We start from the raw sequence: 18,261 nt of genomic DNA on the forward strand, positions 1-18,261 counted from the left end.
TCACCTGCTTGTGATGGAATGCGTCTAGACTGGTATGGTAACCGCGCAGTGCGTCTGTGCGCGTTTGGCGTAGCAACGACGCATCCATGGACTGGTTCCCTCCACGAAGAGCCGAAGATGAAAGGATGAAATCAGTGTTAAAAAACATGACAAACATGAATCCCTGATAGCTTTTCAATGGACTTACATTGCCAACGTCTTGCTCCGATTTACTATCACGAAGATAAACGGTTCAGAGACCCACCTAATCTTGTCTTTCACTGACGCAAACTCACACCTCCGGCCCCCATAGAGACATCCCAGCCAGTAGTTGTGTCCGTGATGGAATACTGTATCAGACTTTCCTGATAGTCAACGGTCTTTCCCGTAGTCAATCAGACTTTTCCTGATAGTCAATCAGACTTTACCTGATAGTCAACCAGCCTTTCCTGGTAGTCACTGATCAATAATTAACGAACAGAAGTGAATGAGATTAAAACCTAAAATGGCATTAAAACGCTTTATCCTGGCGAGGAAAGCGCATGTTTTAGAGACAAGACACCAAACAGGTTAGTTTATGTGGATTTTCCTGTATGTGCGTGACTGTGATGGTATGAGTGTGTATAATATTTATACAGTATATATATATATATATATATATATATATATATATATATTCGAGCCGGGGGTAACTCTAATGAAGCAAACCGTTAGATATGGCCTGTCAATACGCCATCAGCTTCGTTTCCAAAACAAGAACCCAACCTTGACATATAATTCACTGTACCGCACAGACCTGCTATTCCAATCCAAACAAGAAGATAAATCTCTGCCAGATTAAAAATGTGATTGCGTTATCTTGATCCAGTGATCAACAAGCCTTGAAACGCATGCAATATATATATATATATATATATATATATATATATATATATACATATAGATATTGTTGAAGCAGAAATATCAAATGTTGCCTTCATTCAGTTGCACAGGACAGATCCTAGTCTGCCATGTCCATTGGAAACAATAAACAAAACAAGGGATTTTTTTTTCTAACGGATTCCAAAATCATGGTAAATGTGGTTAAACCTTACAATCAAATGAAATGATTCAAGATTGTGATGGAACAAATTCATGTTAGAACTCTGATATCCAATGAATACTTACAGAAAACGCACAAGACAATACGTAAGGAACAAGTCCAATTAAAGACGCTTTAATCTAATAAACTTCAAGCTACATTGTAGTCCGGTGTACACTATTAAAGCTTAATACTGTCAGGCGTTGTCAGGATGATACGATCGAACTTTGAGCAAACATTCGTGATCCCTCAAGACAGAATGTCGTGACCCAGATTGATGAGTCATTCACGTTTGTGCATAAAATCTGAATTTAGAATAAGAAAATAATGATCGTGTGTGTATGTGTGTGTGTGTGTGTGTCTAGATGACGAAGATTGCAGTCAGAAATCATGACTAATTGAGGAATGTTCAGTTACAAATCAGTATCAGTCCACTTTGTTTGCTTACTCAGTTCTTACGTAAGACCAGGGTGTGGGTGATCGAAGGATCGAAATTCCATATTTACCCTGTGGTTGTCGACGGCACGTTCTTTTCTTGAAAGGAGGTATATAAGATCGGAGCAGGCCCAGACAGAAACTGAGCTAAAAGGGTTTGTGCGTGCATGAACTGTCGTCACTGTTGCTTGATGAGAACGCCACATCCTCAAAAGACCATGGTACAAAGAACTGTTTCTTATTTTACAATGAAGACACTTCACCTTGCCCTGGCAGTTTTCACTGTCCTCGAAGTGGTGAATGCACAAAATATTCGAGTGACAGTCAATGAGGGAATCCTCGTCGGAAAGACTGTCCGTTTCAGCGAAGACAAGTTCATCAATAAGACTCGCGATGTCGACGTGTTTCTGGTAAGTCATCATGAACCGACAACGGTCATTCTGTTTAATCTTCTTGAACATTAATTTTATTTTATAAGAAAAAGATAATGAAAATAAGATACATATATGATTTAATCTCTTTGGTGGTCTTTGCAATATTTACGTATAATGATAAGAGAATCTAAAGATGGTTCCGTTTCTTTCTTCTACAGGGAGTGCCCTTTGCCGAGCCGCCAGAGCGATTTACTCCCCCACTACCAAAGGCTGCATGGACGGGCGAAAGAAATGCTACCGAGTTCTCAGCGGCCTGTGTACAAGACCCGTATGAGGATTTATACGTCGTCACGTCAGAGGACTGCTTGTACTTGAACATCTATGTCCCTAGCCAACGGGTAATAACCGAATGATAATTATAGCACTTAACATGTCACACACACACACGTACACACATACACACGACATTAATGTATGTTGTGTGTCTGTGTCTGTGTGTATACTTGTGGTATTTTCTGGAAGAAATGACTTGTGCAAAAGTCGGATTTTGTCTTCCTTACTATCGGCGGTCATTCCAAGGATTGGAGATAACACTAAACAGGACAACTTTTTGCAACTTAGGAGTAATTGAAATTAAATTTCAATCCAAATAAATTGATTTCCAATAATACAAGTTTGCTGTTGCACAAATTCAATAAAATAAAAAGTACAATGTTTCACAACAACAGAAAAATGCATATATTATGAAACTAATTATTCAAATAATTGCATTATAGAAAAAGTAGGTTTTTGCCTTTCACCTTTGAAGGACCCAAACTCTGTGATCCGTAACGATGTTGAGATGTCAAGATGTCAAATTAAAGCTGATGAGTTACTTCGTATTGAAGTAAGCATTTCACAAGAATAAACCAAGTGTTCCTTACAAAGCTGACCTTTAAGCTTCTGTTACCTTTTTTTTTAGGAATACTCTCGTATAGCTCCTGGTAAAGCACTGCTTCATTCGGTGCTTGTATATAGCTCCTGGTAAAGCACTGCTTCATTCGGTGCTTGTATAACAAGGCGAATTGTCAATCAGTTGGAACAAAAACAGCTTTACACAAGCAATCCATTAAGTTGAGAAAGATTGTGTTTTGAAATAGGCCCAGATGGACACTGATCCACGCCTCCTCCCCCCCCCCCCCCCCCCACACACACACACCTTGTTATTCTCATGAATGATATCAGGGTTTCATATCGTTATTTTACATCGAACACAATGATACACATTTTTTGTCTGTATCAAACGGATAACAACTGAATTTCAACTTCTTTCTTCTAGTGTAGATAACTGTCATTAAATATAGCAATCCCTACAGAGTTAGAATGATTGCATGCATCTCCTCTAAATGGTTAGTGAAAACGATTAGTTGAAGATACAGTATTTAAAAAAGTACCCATACACATACACATTTTGATTGTGAAAATGTGTGCTAAGTACCGTTATACATTCCTGTGTTGTGTTTTTTTTTTCTTTAATCTTGTAGCAATCTGGCACTCCTGTAATGGTGTGGATTCACGGGGGAGGTTTCAGCGCTGGAACGGCTATGACGTATGATTACAGTGGCATCCCATTAGTGACTGTTGGTGACGTCATAATTGTGACCATAAACTACCGCTTAAATATCTTTGCGCAATTTTCAACAGGTATGCACTTCACGTATTTTGGCAATAGTAGGATTACGTAGTGGATCATCGTCATTTACTTGCGTGATTAGCATAGATACAAATATCGACTGCTTCACGGAGGTAACGTGATGGTAAAACTACGTGCACCGAGGTGATTTTTCAACAGTGCTATCATGCCCCGAGACAAAGTCGAGGGGCATGGCCATGGCACTGTTGAGAAATCACCGAGGGCAAATAGTTTTACCATGACCCGAAAGAAAGCAGTCGATGTTTGGTTTATATCCCTCTCGAGCATTTTACTAGAGTGATGACAATGTTCCCTTTTAGAAATGTGCAGTCTTAACATTAGTTCTACTACTAAGGCCTGCAGCAGTGCATGCAGCGCGTAGCGAACGACACCGCTGCGCTGTGTAATGTAATAGGCTACCGTGTATTCACCGTTTTTGATTCCTCCGAGCTATAGTATACAGCGTAGAACTGCGAGAGAAGGAGGTCCAGGACTAGAAGTAGGCCTAAAGCGGCTTCGTTATATCCAGATCATCGTCAAAATCAGTCTTAGTTTCCTAAAATAATTCTTAAACCCTACCTGATATGTTGTAGGGCCTACTTCTGCTGCAATTTACGAAATTCTTCAGTTACTTGATGAAGCAGTCACTTTATATCACAGCTGAGATGAATGCATTGATCACACACACACACGCCATCGCACCACAGATTTCTGTGATGCCATTGGCACCGCGCTAGCTAGCTAGCCACAGTAGCTAGCTAGTATCTCTACAACTACGCGCACTGAGTACATTCTAATGTGAGAAATTTAGATATCGATCACAGAATCACGATTGCGTGCAGATCGTGGATTCCCAAGTGAACATTCGCTAGATAGTAAGCCTTTGCACTGCATTCAGCTGCTCGTAGAGAGCTAGTAAAACTACCCCATTTTCGTGCTCTGTACAATCATATTGCAAGAAACTTTACACGAAGGATTAAAATGTCAATTTTATAGTTTAGTGCACATTTCCTCATTCATTTTCAACTAAATTTTCTGTGAAGGCAATTTGTTGATAATCCTATAAATATGTAAAATGATGCAAGTTTGTATTATGTACGACACTTATTTTTGTTTTCTCGGCCTATGTCGAACCGTTTTGTGTACGTTTTCAGTCTTTAGAGAGCAATGTAACCTCTGACATAGTTATGTTTAGTTTCAGGAATATACTATATATATGAGTCAAGCTTTATACATCATTTCCTTCAAATCACTTCTGCACCGGCGCGCCGCGGCGTCCGCTGAAAACATACCGAAACCAGGGACATGTACCTCTCTCTCTTCACTGTAGACTAAGTAGTAAAGGCCATCAAAATGCATCTAGGCGAATATCTTTCGGCCTATGTTATCATGAGATGTCAGGTTACAGTGATCGAGCGAAATACCCCTATTCCACAGAGATTTCGTCCAATCGGTCACTTATCATGGGATGTCAGGTTTATAGTGATCAAGCGAAATACCCCTACTCCACAGAGATTTCATCCAATCGGTCACTTGTTGCCTCCGGCCACCCACCGAAGTGTTCGGATCGCAGTCTGTTGAATACGACTCGTTTTGGTCGACTATAGGTCAGTCAGTGTCAGCGCGTGATCTTTACCGGACAATCTTGCCTCATCGGATCACGCCCGACATGCCTGACAATGACCCGATATGGTCCATGTGCACCAACACAAGTCGGATTCATCAGACTGCCATTAGATACACTTCGGGGATTGGTCGGAAGCAACAAATTTTTCTTCCGACGAGTGACCGATGAGAACAAATCTCTGTGGCATGGGAGTATTATAGCAGGTATGTACATTGTGTGTGTATATGTAATCCACCATGCATAACGCTATATATCCCCAATATCGTCACTTACCGTATTTCTCTCTGCAACTGACTTACCTTCTTTCCTTTCCTCTCTCCAGAGGACGATGTGGCACTAGGAAACTATGGTATGCTGGATCAGGTCGCTGGGCTGGAATGGGTTTATAACAACATCGAGGGTAAGAACAGATTCAAGAAATTTACCCCAATAAAGAGAGTTCATTGATATGTTCTCTATGACGTAGGAAAAGGTGTAATATTGAGCACAATGAAAAATAAATATATCACAACTAAGTGAATACCAATCATACGGTATCTATCGGCTTTCTCATGGGGCGTTCGGAATCAATATTTTGATAACACTAATGTAATATCTATTGTAAGAATGTACAGTTTTGGTTCATGCGTGCATGACATATTGATTCGAACTCTACGGAGGACCTACTTTACACTCTCTCCTTCAGAATATATATATATATATATATATATATATATATATATATATATACTAAGGAAAAGAGTCTCCCTCGAGCAAGTTATAAAAGTATTATAGAAAATCATTTCATTCCTTACCAATACTTCGTCTATGTTGTGTATGTGTAACCATGTATAGGCTCAACCATGCCGGATTTTTTAAAGGAATAAATTATGTTAGGTACAGGTATGAACCAATTTTTAAAGAATTTGCATAATCAATGATGTAGGGCTATATGTTCCAGGTATTCTTGTACTCTTGTAATTTATTAAAATGACATTGATTGTGTACTACGTGGGATTTTAAATGTTTGTAAACTGTTTAATTATTAGTAGCTTCATGTATCATTTTGTGTCTTGTATCTATGAATTTTTACCTTAGCAGCGCGGATTCGGTAGAAAAAAAAACAGCATCTGGCTGATGTTAGTGTCGTGAAAGAAAAATGAACGTAATGTCATCTCAAGAGTTCCTCTGATTTTACTCCATGCTACAAAGTAAACTTGAAAATGTAGTAGTTTTCGACTTTAACTCAATGCTACAAATCATCACTCTAAAACGTGAGCATGAGCACCAACCAAAGCGTCACTATATCATTCGTCAAAAATCAAATTAAATTTGATTATTTTTTTCAGCCTTTGATGGTAACAAGGATGATATCACCATTTTCGGGGAAAGTGCCGGTTCGGCGAGCGTCAGTTTCCACCTCCTTTCAAAACTCAGCCGAGGTTTCTTCAATAAAGCCATCTTACAGGTGAGTTCTGCAGTCCGAACAGTAATTTCTATGGCACAAAAGAGCACATGTCCATTAATACCCATTGACTATCAGTGATTGATAGGAGTACCAGGCAATAAGGCGAAATAAGTCGATTATGTGTTTTTTTTTTTTGCTCAAACAAGCGATATATATTGTAAATTTATATAATCATGTGTGTCTGTGTTTGTGTTCGTTTGTATGTGAATGCATTATGTGCATTATGCGAATGTGAGCGTATATGTGTTCGTGCGTAAGTAACTTTCCAATGAAAGATTTTCAGTGAAGACGATGTCCAGTATTACAGCCTATGTAAAATGCAAACAACATTTTGTATCCGCAGAATCAAAGTTGCTATTCGTGTTCCACTTGAACAATGTTAATCAGAGACGAAGTCAGATGGAATCCCTTTGACTTAACATAATCTATGTATTTTGTTCTATTCTAATTTTGTTATTTATACGTTTATCACTGAAACAGAGCGGTAGTGCGTTAAGCCCTTGGGCCTTTAAGCACGACCCAGAGAGGGAAAGGAGGCTGTCCCGAGAGTTGGGGGTCGCCTTCGGGTGCGATACGTCCACCTCCGAAGTTTTGGTTGCCTGCCTCAAACTCCAAGATGCTGACGAACTAAGGATGAAAGCAAATGAGGTAAACTCTGGTTAAAATAACAACAAATGCTATGTGGAACAGATGATAATTGATTTTTAAAAAAAAACCCAACCCTTACAAATTGTTAAAAATCACACTTTTTACAGCAGCAATCACATTCTCACTCCAAGGAAAAGAAGATGGCAACAGACCAACGTAGAATACTTAAGATTCTCAAAGTGTTAGAACAAAAAAAGTAGCTATGTATACCGGATAATGCATGATGGCAAAACGTACTAAATTTTTAAAACGAGTAAGATGTCATATAGTTTCATCACTAGAACGTAACTTTAATATTACCATTCTGTACTGGATAATATCTCCGTTTATCAAAATTAGCATAGGAAATTCCAGTTTTATGAAACGGTTGATCCTACCCAAGCTGCAAATTAGAGTCCCAGTTCTCTTTAGCCACATGCACTCTTGAATATTTTGGAGGGAAATAGGAATTCTAAAATCTGATTTTTTTCATTTTTTTTTTTGTCATTAGACAAAATTAGGCTTCAGGAAAAAAAAATATCTGAAGATTTTTCTCCAGTTGAACTACGATTTTTTATCATTAATTTTTCTTCCAAAAAGATGAAACTGGTTTACTCTTGGACCTAAATATAAAGCCTACGATACTATCGACCATCATGTCTTCCTTCATGTATCATATTATAAAGAATACCGGGCATATTGTCCTATACATCATTAAGACATTATTAATTCTTCTCCTGTCGTTCATTTTATTCGCTGATGATATTCCTACTACCATTTTGTTGTCCAATGCGTGTATGAATATAAGATAATTAATCAATGTAATGAATTAAGAATTGAAAAACAATATTTAGTTATTTAAGTGTCATATCTTTCAATGTATAACATTAATTACTATTACAGGGAATCATGTTACGCATTTTCAAACTACGAATAGATATGTAGAGTTGCCACAAAGTATTGCCATTGATTATCTCCCTTAAGAGCAAAAGGAATGAGATATCAATTCAAATTCATGAAATTCTTCCGTCGAGATGTTTTTTATTGCAACTGACTGACCAAAATGCCTTCCACTGACGTTCAAACATGTTATATTGTGGGACGATTATTTACGTCGATGTAAGGTAATTTGTCAATCACTTGCGAGATATCTAAATTTCTAGGCATTGGAAAGCATGGACATCAGCCTGTCCTATGGGCAAGAACATTACAATATATGTATTTTGATACTGTTTAAATCAAAACAGATAAAGTTTCTTTATTAAAGAAAACTGGATGAACGGAAAAAGAAATAATTAAAGAAAAAGTAGAATCTGCTGTAACATTGCGAGCACGCCGTCAGTCCTAATTGGGCATGATTATAATGCTGTCCAATTATTACGATGTTGCCTTAAAATGTGCAATTAGATATATGTGTTCCCTAATAGCATATTACAATGTGTCACAATTACATTATTGTATTCTCTCTCTCTCTCTCTCTCTCTCCTCTCAACTGCTTAATAGTTGTATAATCTCGACGGGGGTTTACCCAGTTACTCTTGACGGTACATTTCTGGAAGACACCCCGATGAGCCTTTACGAGATAGGAGACTTTGCGAGAGTACCCCTACTCGTGGGTTCAACAAGGACGAGGGGACTTTGGCTCCGTACCTCTATCTACCAGAGTATGTCGGCAGCCCCACCCCGCCTGTGGTCAATCGGACGACATTCGACTCCTTCTCAAACTATTTCAAGAGTTACGGGTTTAAATGATGATATCCTTGTAGATGCCATCAACCAGGAGTACATTGACTGGACCATCGCAGATGACCCGGACGCGGACTACTTTCCATCCCTTGTTGATCGTGGAAACCGACTTCGATTTCGCTGCCCCAACAGATTACGTAATCAGGGAGCACGCAAAACGCCGGGGGGACGGTATACAAATATTTCATGACCCACGAGCCAACAAAGTACGCAGTCTCGTTCACATTTTTCTTGTCAAAACGTGTAGACTGATTTGTGCGTGTGTGTGTGTGTGTATGTGTGTGTTTACATTGTACCCTCCTTTTTACACTTTTTTATGGTATAGGATGAGAATGATATGAGCTATTGAATAGCATAATACACAGAAAAAAAAATGTAACTCCCCTCTTAATATATATGACTTACTTTTTTGAATGAATGGGGTTTGAGCAAGATAATTTAAGAGGGGTATTTCTACATCTACTTCCCAACTTCTGTGTGAAAGTGACAATGACATGTTAAATCAGGTACGAGTAACAATCTTTTTTTGACGGGATGGGGACTCGGGTCTGTGAAATATTCTGTTTTTGGTGCATGTTCAAGTGATGTTGCTGTTTCATCACCAATCCTTTAACCCCTCACACCTCTTGGAACTTTCGTGTGTTTTTTATTGTTTTCCAGCGGGCACAATTTTGGGGAAAAACTGGCCGCGTTCAATCCTCCCGTAACTGCAAAACCAAGTCATTTTATTGAAAAATTGATAACAAATGTTGATAGTGTATTATAAACAGAAGAGGGAGTCGTCGTGTTTGTACCTATTAATGGGTGAGTGATCACACTATACAATGCAAAAGAGTACTGTGAATATGGCATAAAATAAATGGAATCAAACAATGGATGATAACAGAACAGCAGGACCAATATATTCACCAGAAACAGAATGTTTCAGACCCTTAACAAGACTGATGTTATCATCTTTTTTTTTTTGAAAAAATGACATTTTTGTCTTAAATGTGTGTTCACTCATGCATGCCTCAGCAGATTACTCTCATTTTCATAGTGATGTTCACAGAGAAGTTAGTCAATAATTATGTTTTGAAATATTCCTGCCATACGTTTGGTTTAAACCTATTCCAAGTTATGCCTCATCGATTAAGAGGAAGCTTATTGGCTGTGTGTATAATAGTAATAATATTTGAAATATTGAAGTATTTTACAGAAAGCTTTCCAATGATAATGTAGTGGCAACAAATTATTTTTCTTCAAAATGTCAACATAATCAGTGTGTAAAGTGGTGACGATGATCTTCCGTTCCTGACCTTTTATTAAATGTAGTCACTGCGAATCACTCTTTAGATCCACTGAAATGTATAAACTTGTTCCGTTCATTGCTAGGAGCGTTTTTCAGGTTGGAGATATCTACCCCTCTACGCCATGGCTCGGCGCAGGCCATGCAGAAGACCTGACTTTTGTCTTTGGGATGCCCTTTATTGACGAGCTGTACAACATCAAGGCACACAATATGACCGCAGAAGAAAATGCCCTCTCCGTTAAGTTCATGGAATTCTGGACAAACTTTTGCAAAGTCAGGGTAAGCTCTCATTCACATGTCCTCAAGTTGATATTTCTCAACTTAAAATTCCGATAAATTTGCATTTTGTAATGTGCTTCGTAATTGCGAGTAATGATGACTTGTGCAGTATTCTTCACTCAACAGTCAAACAAATAGGGGGAATTAGGCTAAAGTGGGTATCTCACTGGCTTGAAAACTAGGCGCAAAACCTATTACTATACACTCGAATCTCAGTTGTTAGGAAAAAGGTGACGGAGACGTCTCCGCGACGTCTCCTGGGGACTAGCCTGATCTCCAAGGACTCGCGAAAGAATGGTATTGGTTATTTTTTTAATACTTTTATCGATATCGAAAATTGGCTCGGAGACGTTTCCGCTCCTGAGAAGAAGTCTCAGAGACGGCTCGATAATGTTGTGGCGACGTCTCTGTGACTTCTAGAGAAACAAGTCGCCATCTCGTTCAGCGATTTCTCTTAAATTGGCATAGAGGCGTCTAGTTAGTGACAGGGCATGCCATTTTTTTAGTCTTTTCAGTCGCACGAGTCGCAGCAGTTGCTTCGAAAGCATTCTCCAGTGACAGGGCTCTTAAGGGAGTTAGTTGTAGAAAACTTGGATTTCTGAATCACTCTAAATTAACAGTATACATGGGTCTCCTGTCATATTTGTAATCATTGAACTGTTGTGGTCATAAAGATGCGGAATGAAAAAGTTTGGATCCCTGGAGAGAGTTTTTTCAAATCACCAAGTCCCAGTGTCTCAGGTGTCACCGAGTGGGAGGTGTTGTGCTACAATTGCTCGGTATCGCCAATATCTCGGTATCGTGCGCAGAGCAGCGTTTTTAGATTCATTATGGGATAGCTCACGGGACAAACTTGCCCCGGTTTTTGGCTGCACATGCACTCAGATCACGCTCTGTCTTTATCCAGAGGTATTTTTTGGTAGAAGATTTCTTCGATTTCCATCATGTGATCAGCACATTGAAGCCTTGCAGTAGTGAACTATGACTCCAGTGACCGCAAATCAGTACAACTTAGAAACTTTTAACTCTTTTAATCTGAATTATTGCCAAGAAATAAAAAAAGGTGTGGGGGGGGGGGACAACGAAAAAGCAGACAAACAATTCCATTGAATCGTATGGGAAGTGCAACTCGCGGTGAGACAACAGAAAGCGAACAAGGGCACCGAGGAATCCCACAGTGCATTTGTGAAAGAGCTCTTCAGCGAGCGCAGACATTTTCTGCGCATTGCCGATACATGAAAAATTCATGAAAAAAAGCAGAACCACACCAGCTATTCTACTTTGTAATTATCTAGATCCTTTGAAATGGCCGTCCTGGGAGGGTTGATATCACTCAAACTACTCCAAGAATTTGAGACAGAAAACAGATGGAGGCAGCTCCTTTTGTTGTAATTTAGGAGTGGATTTTCTCCGTTTTCGTCAACCTGTCTTTATGAAATTATATCATATCAACATGTTGCAATGTATGTGTATGTATACAATTCTAGTATACATTTGTTTGTATATATATATATGTATATATGTATATATATATATATATATATAATCATCCTAAAACACCCTTTGGCATAATTTGTCAAAATTAGATATGCGTTCACATTATATTACTCATCATATGCAAACTGCACACATGAAGAAAGAAACTTTATCAATGACGGAAATCAGACTTGACACGGAAACCATCAAAAAGGGTCACATCAAAGGGAACTCTGTCGAAGAGAGAAAGAAGCAGGGATATAATCACTTCAACAACATACTGGATGGAGCTAAGGATGCGAGTACCGTGCTGTACAGATAATGATCAGGGAGACTTTGTTCAAGTCCTCTATTTGGATATCAGTGAAGATCCATTTTGGCTCAATGAACTTATCTCAAGTTGAGAAGATGGGATACAACCAGATGTTGTTAAGAGATGTCACATAGACAACATCTTACTTTACTTTTGCAACCAAGCTCTTGAAGTGGAAAAGCCGGATTTATGGTCAATTATTAATATTATCCCGATACAAGAATGGAAACCTCAGTATACTTCCGGAAGTTATAGAGGAATCAGACTAGCATCTGTGGTGGGTAAATTCTTCAACAAGATGATTTTGAATAGAATACGTTGGAAGCTACGTGATCATCTCAGGACCAACAAAAAACGGCTTCGGAGCTGGAAGGAGCAGTACGGCAGTACGGACACTAATAGAGGGTATCAAAGCAAATAAACGTCCAGCTGTATGGACTTCAACAAAGCTTTTGACTATGTCAACAGTGGCAAGGTGATGGAAATACGGAGAGCCTATGGAATCTCAGCAACACTAATTAAAGCAATGGAGCTGGTGTATACAAAAACACTCCAGCTAAAGCAAAGACTCCTAGGGACAATCTAATGAAATCTCTTCACTGTAAATAATGGAGTGCTAAAGGCGACATACTGGCACCCCAACTGTTTCTGATAGTCTTAAATTTCGTTCTCAGGGCAGCAACAGGTGATATGGAAGATGAAGTTGGACTCACTTTGGGAAACGAAGAAGCGGAAGACCCTTGGTCAAACAATCATTACTGACTTTGACTTCGCTGATGATATTCAATTGGTCTCCAATGAAATTCAGCTAGCACTATCCCTTCTTCCAAAGGTTGAGAAAGAAGCTGCTGAAGTGGGTCTGCATCTAAATGCTAAGAATTTGGACAAAATCCATGTCTTTTAACCATCCATACAGGAAAATCACCTGTATGCTTCAAGCTGAAATGGGCGCACGTCACGAGACCGACACCCGCCAGTCAAACAACCCATATGAGTTCGACACTAAGCAAACAAGGCCCTTAAGACCGACATATTAAACCCTGTGTTGTCTCTGTTGAACTCGTGGTTTTTTTTTTACCTAGTGTCGAACTCGTTGGCTGTTTTTACCTAGTGTCGAACTTATGGGCTTTATTTGCCTTGTGTCGAACTCGTGGGCTGTATGACTCGTGGGATGTATGACTCATGGGTGTCGGTGTCGTGAGATACCCCCGCTGAAATGAAGATGAGCTACTTCAGATACTTTGGTAGCCACCTATACAGCACAGGAAAAGATAGGCCTACCTGTGTCCAAAAAAAAAAAAGAAGCACACGCATGGAGAGATCTAGACAAGATGAAGAAGGTGTGGAAATCCACAATGAGTAAGGAAAGGAAAATAAATTTCTTCCAAGCAAGTATTACTGTGGAATCAATACTACTCTACGGGTACGAAGCTTGGACAGTCACCAACAAAGACGCCAAGAAATTGGATAGTTGTTGCACCCAACTACTCAGATCAGCCCCCAATGTCAAGGTAGATGCAGATCATCACACAATAAGCAATACAGAACTGTAGTAATCTACCAAAAATCTTGATAAGATAACACTGTGAAGGCTGAAACTGGATGACCACTGCTTTAGTGAGAAAAGATAAACTAGTCCCCCAATTATTACTACGGACACCATCTCATGAGCAGAGAGGCAGAGGGAGACCATGCAGTCGAGACATATAGGGCCGAATGCATAAACGCTGTGTATAGATGTGTGTGTGTGTGTCTGTGTGTGTATTTCATAGCTCTTCTGCTATGTCAGGAAAGTTTCCACACAGACATGCCCTTTCAAATACATGCTGCCACACTCGCCTTTGTTCTTGTGTTCGCACAGGCGTGACGTCCCTTTCGCTGAAAACGCAAGCAATTGCTTGTGCGGGACAAGCAAAAGGTATTAGCATAAGCAAAAGGTTATGCATATGGATTTAAGCAATTGCTTGAGCTAGACCTTTTGCTAGACGAGCTTGTGCTTTTACTTGAAGCAATTGCTTACAAGCAATTGCTTGTTTTATGCATTCGGCCCATTAGGTGGGACACATGACTTAAGATGAAGGATCTTCGGGACGTTATACTGGACAAAAAGTAATGAACCATCATGTCACAAGAACCGCAAGGATTCGACAACAGAAATGAAGAAGAAGATACATAAACATATGGCGCCCTACTTTGTTCTGTGGTAGAGTTATCTCCGCATGGTTGTGCAATAATCCATGCGGATTCACGACGGTGACACAACATTAAATTGCTCCTGCAACAATTGCTCCGGTTCTCTTTTTTTGTCCAAGGACTTAGGGTACTACGGTTATGATTGTTATGGGGTTTTAAGTTTGGTTTGATATGAGGATTAGGATTAGGGTTGGGGTTATGTTTGTGGGTTGAATTTATGATTGGCTTTATAACGTGAAGAAATGTCATGGGAGCAATTGTCGCACCAGCAAATGTCATGGAACCGTTTATAACATATATAGTTATTTTCATACACTCATGAAGATGAAGTCTAGTGATATGCACTTAGGCTTTCAAATATAAGCAACCTAACTGGTCTTAACAATAAATTATCAATATGGAATTTCTTTGATTGAATGACGGCACTCGTATTCAAAGGGCCCATGAAATCCTAATGCATGTTGATTTGTGTTGATTTATGATATCCTCAACATCACTTTTGCGGTGAAACGAATACCTAGAAACATTCCATATATTATTATTTTTAACGATTTTTTCTTCTATTTTTCTTCAGAATACTTGTGATATCAATGTGACTAACAAAAGACATGGCGAAGAAACATGCAAGTTATGCTGAGTCGAGGGGAAGGTGCATTCCAATGTCTTTTGTTAAACATCGATATCAGTACTTTAGCAATGATTGACAGATGAGGTCACAAAAGGAATATTGGTTTGGAAGGATTTTTGTGAGCGTTCCCAAGTAATCTGACGAAAAATATAAGAAAAAATTGTGAAAAATATATGGAATGCTTCTCGATATTCGTTTCACCGCAAAGGTGATGTTGAGGGTGTATATCATAAATCAACAAAAATCAACATGCATTTCGATGTCAGGGGCCCTTAAGATGACTACAAATCATGATTCTTTGCTGTATAACAGAGATCCCAGCAGACCCAGTGAAGACGTTCCCCGAGGAGACGGGGAAGATTTCTGGCCTCTCTACACCATCCCTGAGCTCAGTCACAAAGAGCTGTCCCTTGAGCTGGGAGTGGGAAGAGCCGCTAGAGCAAGGGGATGTCGCTTCTGGAATCACTATATGCCTACTCTCATTAGCTTTACAAGTGAGTCCAAGATTTCCTTGATTTTTTTTTTACATTGATTAACCTGTTTTGAATGCATTTTGTAATGGCGGTCATCCAATCAACAATGTTTCTCTTCGTGAAAGTTCGTGCACCAAGTTCTGATTTGTAATTGCAATCTTTTTATGACAGAAATGAAAGGGAAAATATAAAACTTTTTACAAAAATGTCATAAAAATAAGCAATTGTGTATTCTATTTTAACCTGTAATACTAACATTTAATTTACATGTGATTAATTCCTTTCATGTCTACATACATGTCTTCGTTTACATCCACTTAATGTTATGTGTTTTTGCTCTGTCTGAACACTATATTTACTTTCGAGTTTTTGTATCATGGAAAAAAGGAACTGAACTGACATCTCCATGTCACTCCCTATATTCTACGTCCTTCTCTTCCTAATCACTAATGATGAAATTCCACATCAGTTGAACGGTATGTCTGAAAAAAAAAAAACTGTTCTAGGTGAAACAATGAAAATTTGATCCAAATTGGATGAAAATTAAGGAAGTTATGAAATTGTTCGCCACTGTTTTAACCTCTTATTCATTGAACATTTTTGTTAATATTTACTTTTTTTTTTAGTTTTCCTGATTTTTACCTAACATAAGGCTAAACTGACTCTATCAACGATTTTATTCTAATAATCAGGCAGCATTGACCAGGAGGAGAAAGAATGGCGAGAAAGTTATGATGACTGGAAGGACGACATGGTCGAATGGCAGCGGGCTTTCGAAGATTACAAGGATGGCACCACGTGTAATTGAAAGCGGACCATTGAGAACCAGAGGGACCCACATACTACAAGCTCTGTCTTTTTAGTGGGTCCCTCCATTTTTCGCATTTAAAACAACGGTATACATGTATTTCACTTTGATCACTTCTGTTTCTTTCTTGCAATACAATGTATGATTACTATAGGTCCTCAATTGTTGTAGTCTTTTTATTTCACTATGTTCTACTTACCTTATTTTCTGTTACTAAATGAAGTGAAACATATGTTTTTGTTGAAAAATGAAATAAACTTTGAACTTTGAACCATTGAGACTTTATGGACCACCTATAAAAAATCATGGACAAGCCTACTGGCTCGGTGACTGGGTTAAAAAGTTGTTCGAAAGGAAAATGAAAAGTAAAAGCTTATAACAAGAGAGGGTGGCGAAGGTTTAATATGGATGAAATCAAACGTGTCATAATGTACCTTCTTACAAATGTCCTCAGAGATGAATATTGTGTACATATACGTTAATTTCAGAAATAACATACTTTGATAGTGGCATTACTTTAATACGTACAGGAAAACTGCTGAGACACCAGTTTTAGATTTCAAGACTGCAATGTTTAATGACACAGCTCAATTTCTGATTCACGATTGCAACTTTCAGGTCAAAAGAGAAAAAAGACAACTGGTCGACTTCCTTAATACATTTATGATGAAACTAGGGTGTAATACCTTTTATCGGATAAACAATTGATATGTTGTCATCGATTTTTATTACGGCTAGCAACAGAGCTTTTCTCGCTTACAGTTTTTAATATGTGGATGGCATTTTCCCATTATTCTTTACTTTCATCCCGACAATTCAAATTTGTCTCTAGAATCGATGGCCAAATGTGTGATCATTATTTAGAAGCCATTCATCTGTCACACCAATCCCGAAATAATCACACAAAGGTCAGTTTCGTCGTGCACCATCCGCCATTTTGTACATTGTGATATTGTTACAGTCCCTGCAAAATATAATGCAGTCAAAATTGATATTGAAATTGTCCTTTGTTTATTAAAAAAATTCAAACCGGAACTGTCTGTTCAATTTCCACTTTCAAACATGATAAGTATTCAGTTAAAACTCAGCATATAATCAGCTTTTGTACACGTTGTTCATCACATAAAAACTGAGATAAACAGAAGAAAATTCAATCCAAACTAAGGAATTGTCTATGCAATGAATCTTTCTTGTTTTTTAAGGGTTTTTTTTTAAATGTAAGAGACATAAATAAAAGAGCTACATTCTCACATACAAACCATTATGCCCATGAACACAAGAATGCATTATACCGGGTGTCCCCCCAAAAAGCGGAACGGTGGATTTTCAGTATCTTGCGTTGTATTTTTTTTTTTACATCATTAGAAAATGCATCTTCCGCTGAAGGCAATAATTCCAAATAATTGATATTGGTTCAGAACTTTTTATTCTACGCCCAATTCTGTAAATGGAGTAATTTTCATATTTCGCTAGATTTTTGCGACGTATGAGCGAAGAATTTGGTTGCGACAGGCGTTCCATACAGCGGTGTATTGTGTAAGCCCATTGATCTATAATGTCAAAAAAAAATACAGCTTTCACACTGTGTGTGTGTACGCATTTGTGTGTGCATGTGTGTGTTGTGTGTGCGTTTGTTTGTGTGCGTGTGTGTGTGTGTGTGCGGACGTGCCTCCCCCCCCCAAAAAAAAAAAAAAAAATCACCGTGCAATCCGGGGGGAGGGGGGGGGGAGGGGGAGGGGTACTCCCATATGTATGCATATTGGGGACGTACCGGAGACCCTCATTTTCGGCCATAACTTTTCGTTCCTGAGC

The 18,261-nt window shown here is 38.7% G+C and overlaps 1 pseudogene; it reads left to right on the top strand.

Annotated features, from left to right (window-relative positions):
- The first annotated feature begins 1,743 nt into the window (after window positions 1-1,743).
- LOC139709464 (cholinesterase-like) lies at window positions 1,744-16,449 on the top strand (annotated as a pseudogene).
- The last annotated feature ends 1,812 nt before the right edge of the window (window positions 16,450-18,261 follow it).

The sequence above is a fragment of the Diadema antillarum genome, unplaced genomic scaffold, assembly GCF_040938485.1.
Source record: "Diadema antillarum isolate AM-2024a unplaced genomic scaffold, OU_Dant_1.0 seq00001437_RagTag, whole genome shotgun sequence".
Taxonomy (NCBI): Eukaryota; Metazoa; Echinodermata; class Echinoidea; order Diadematoida; family Diadematidae; genus Diadema; species Diadema antillarum.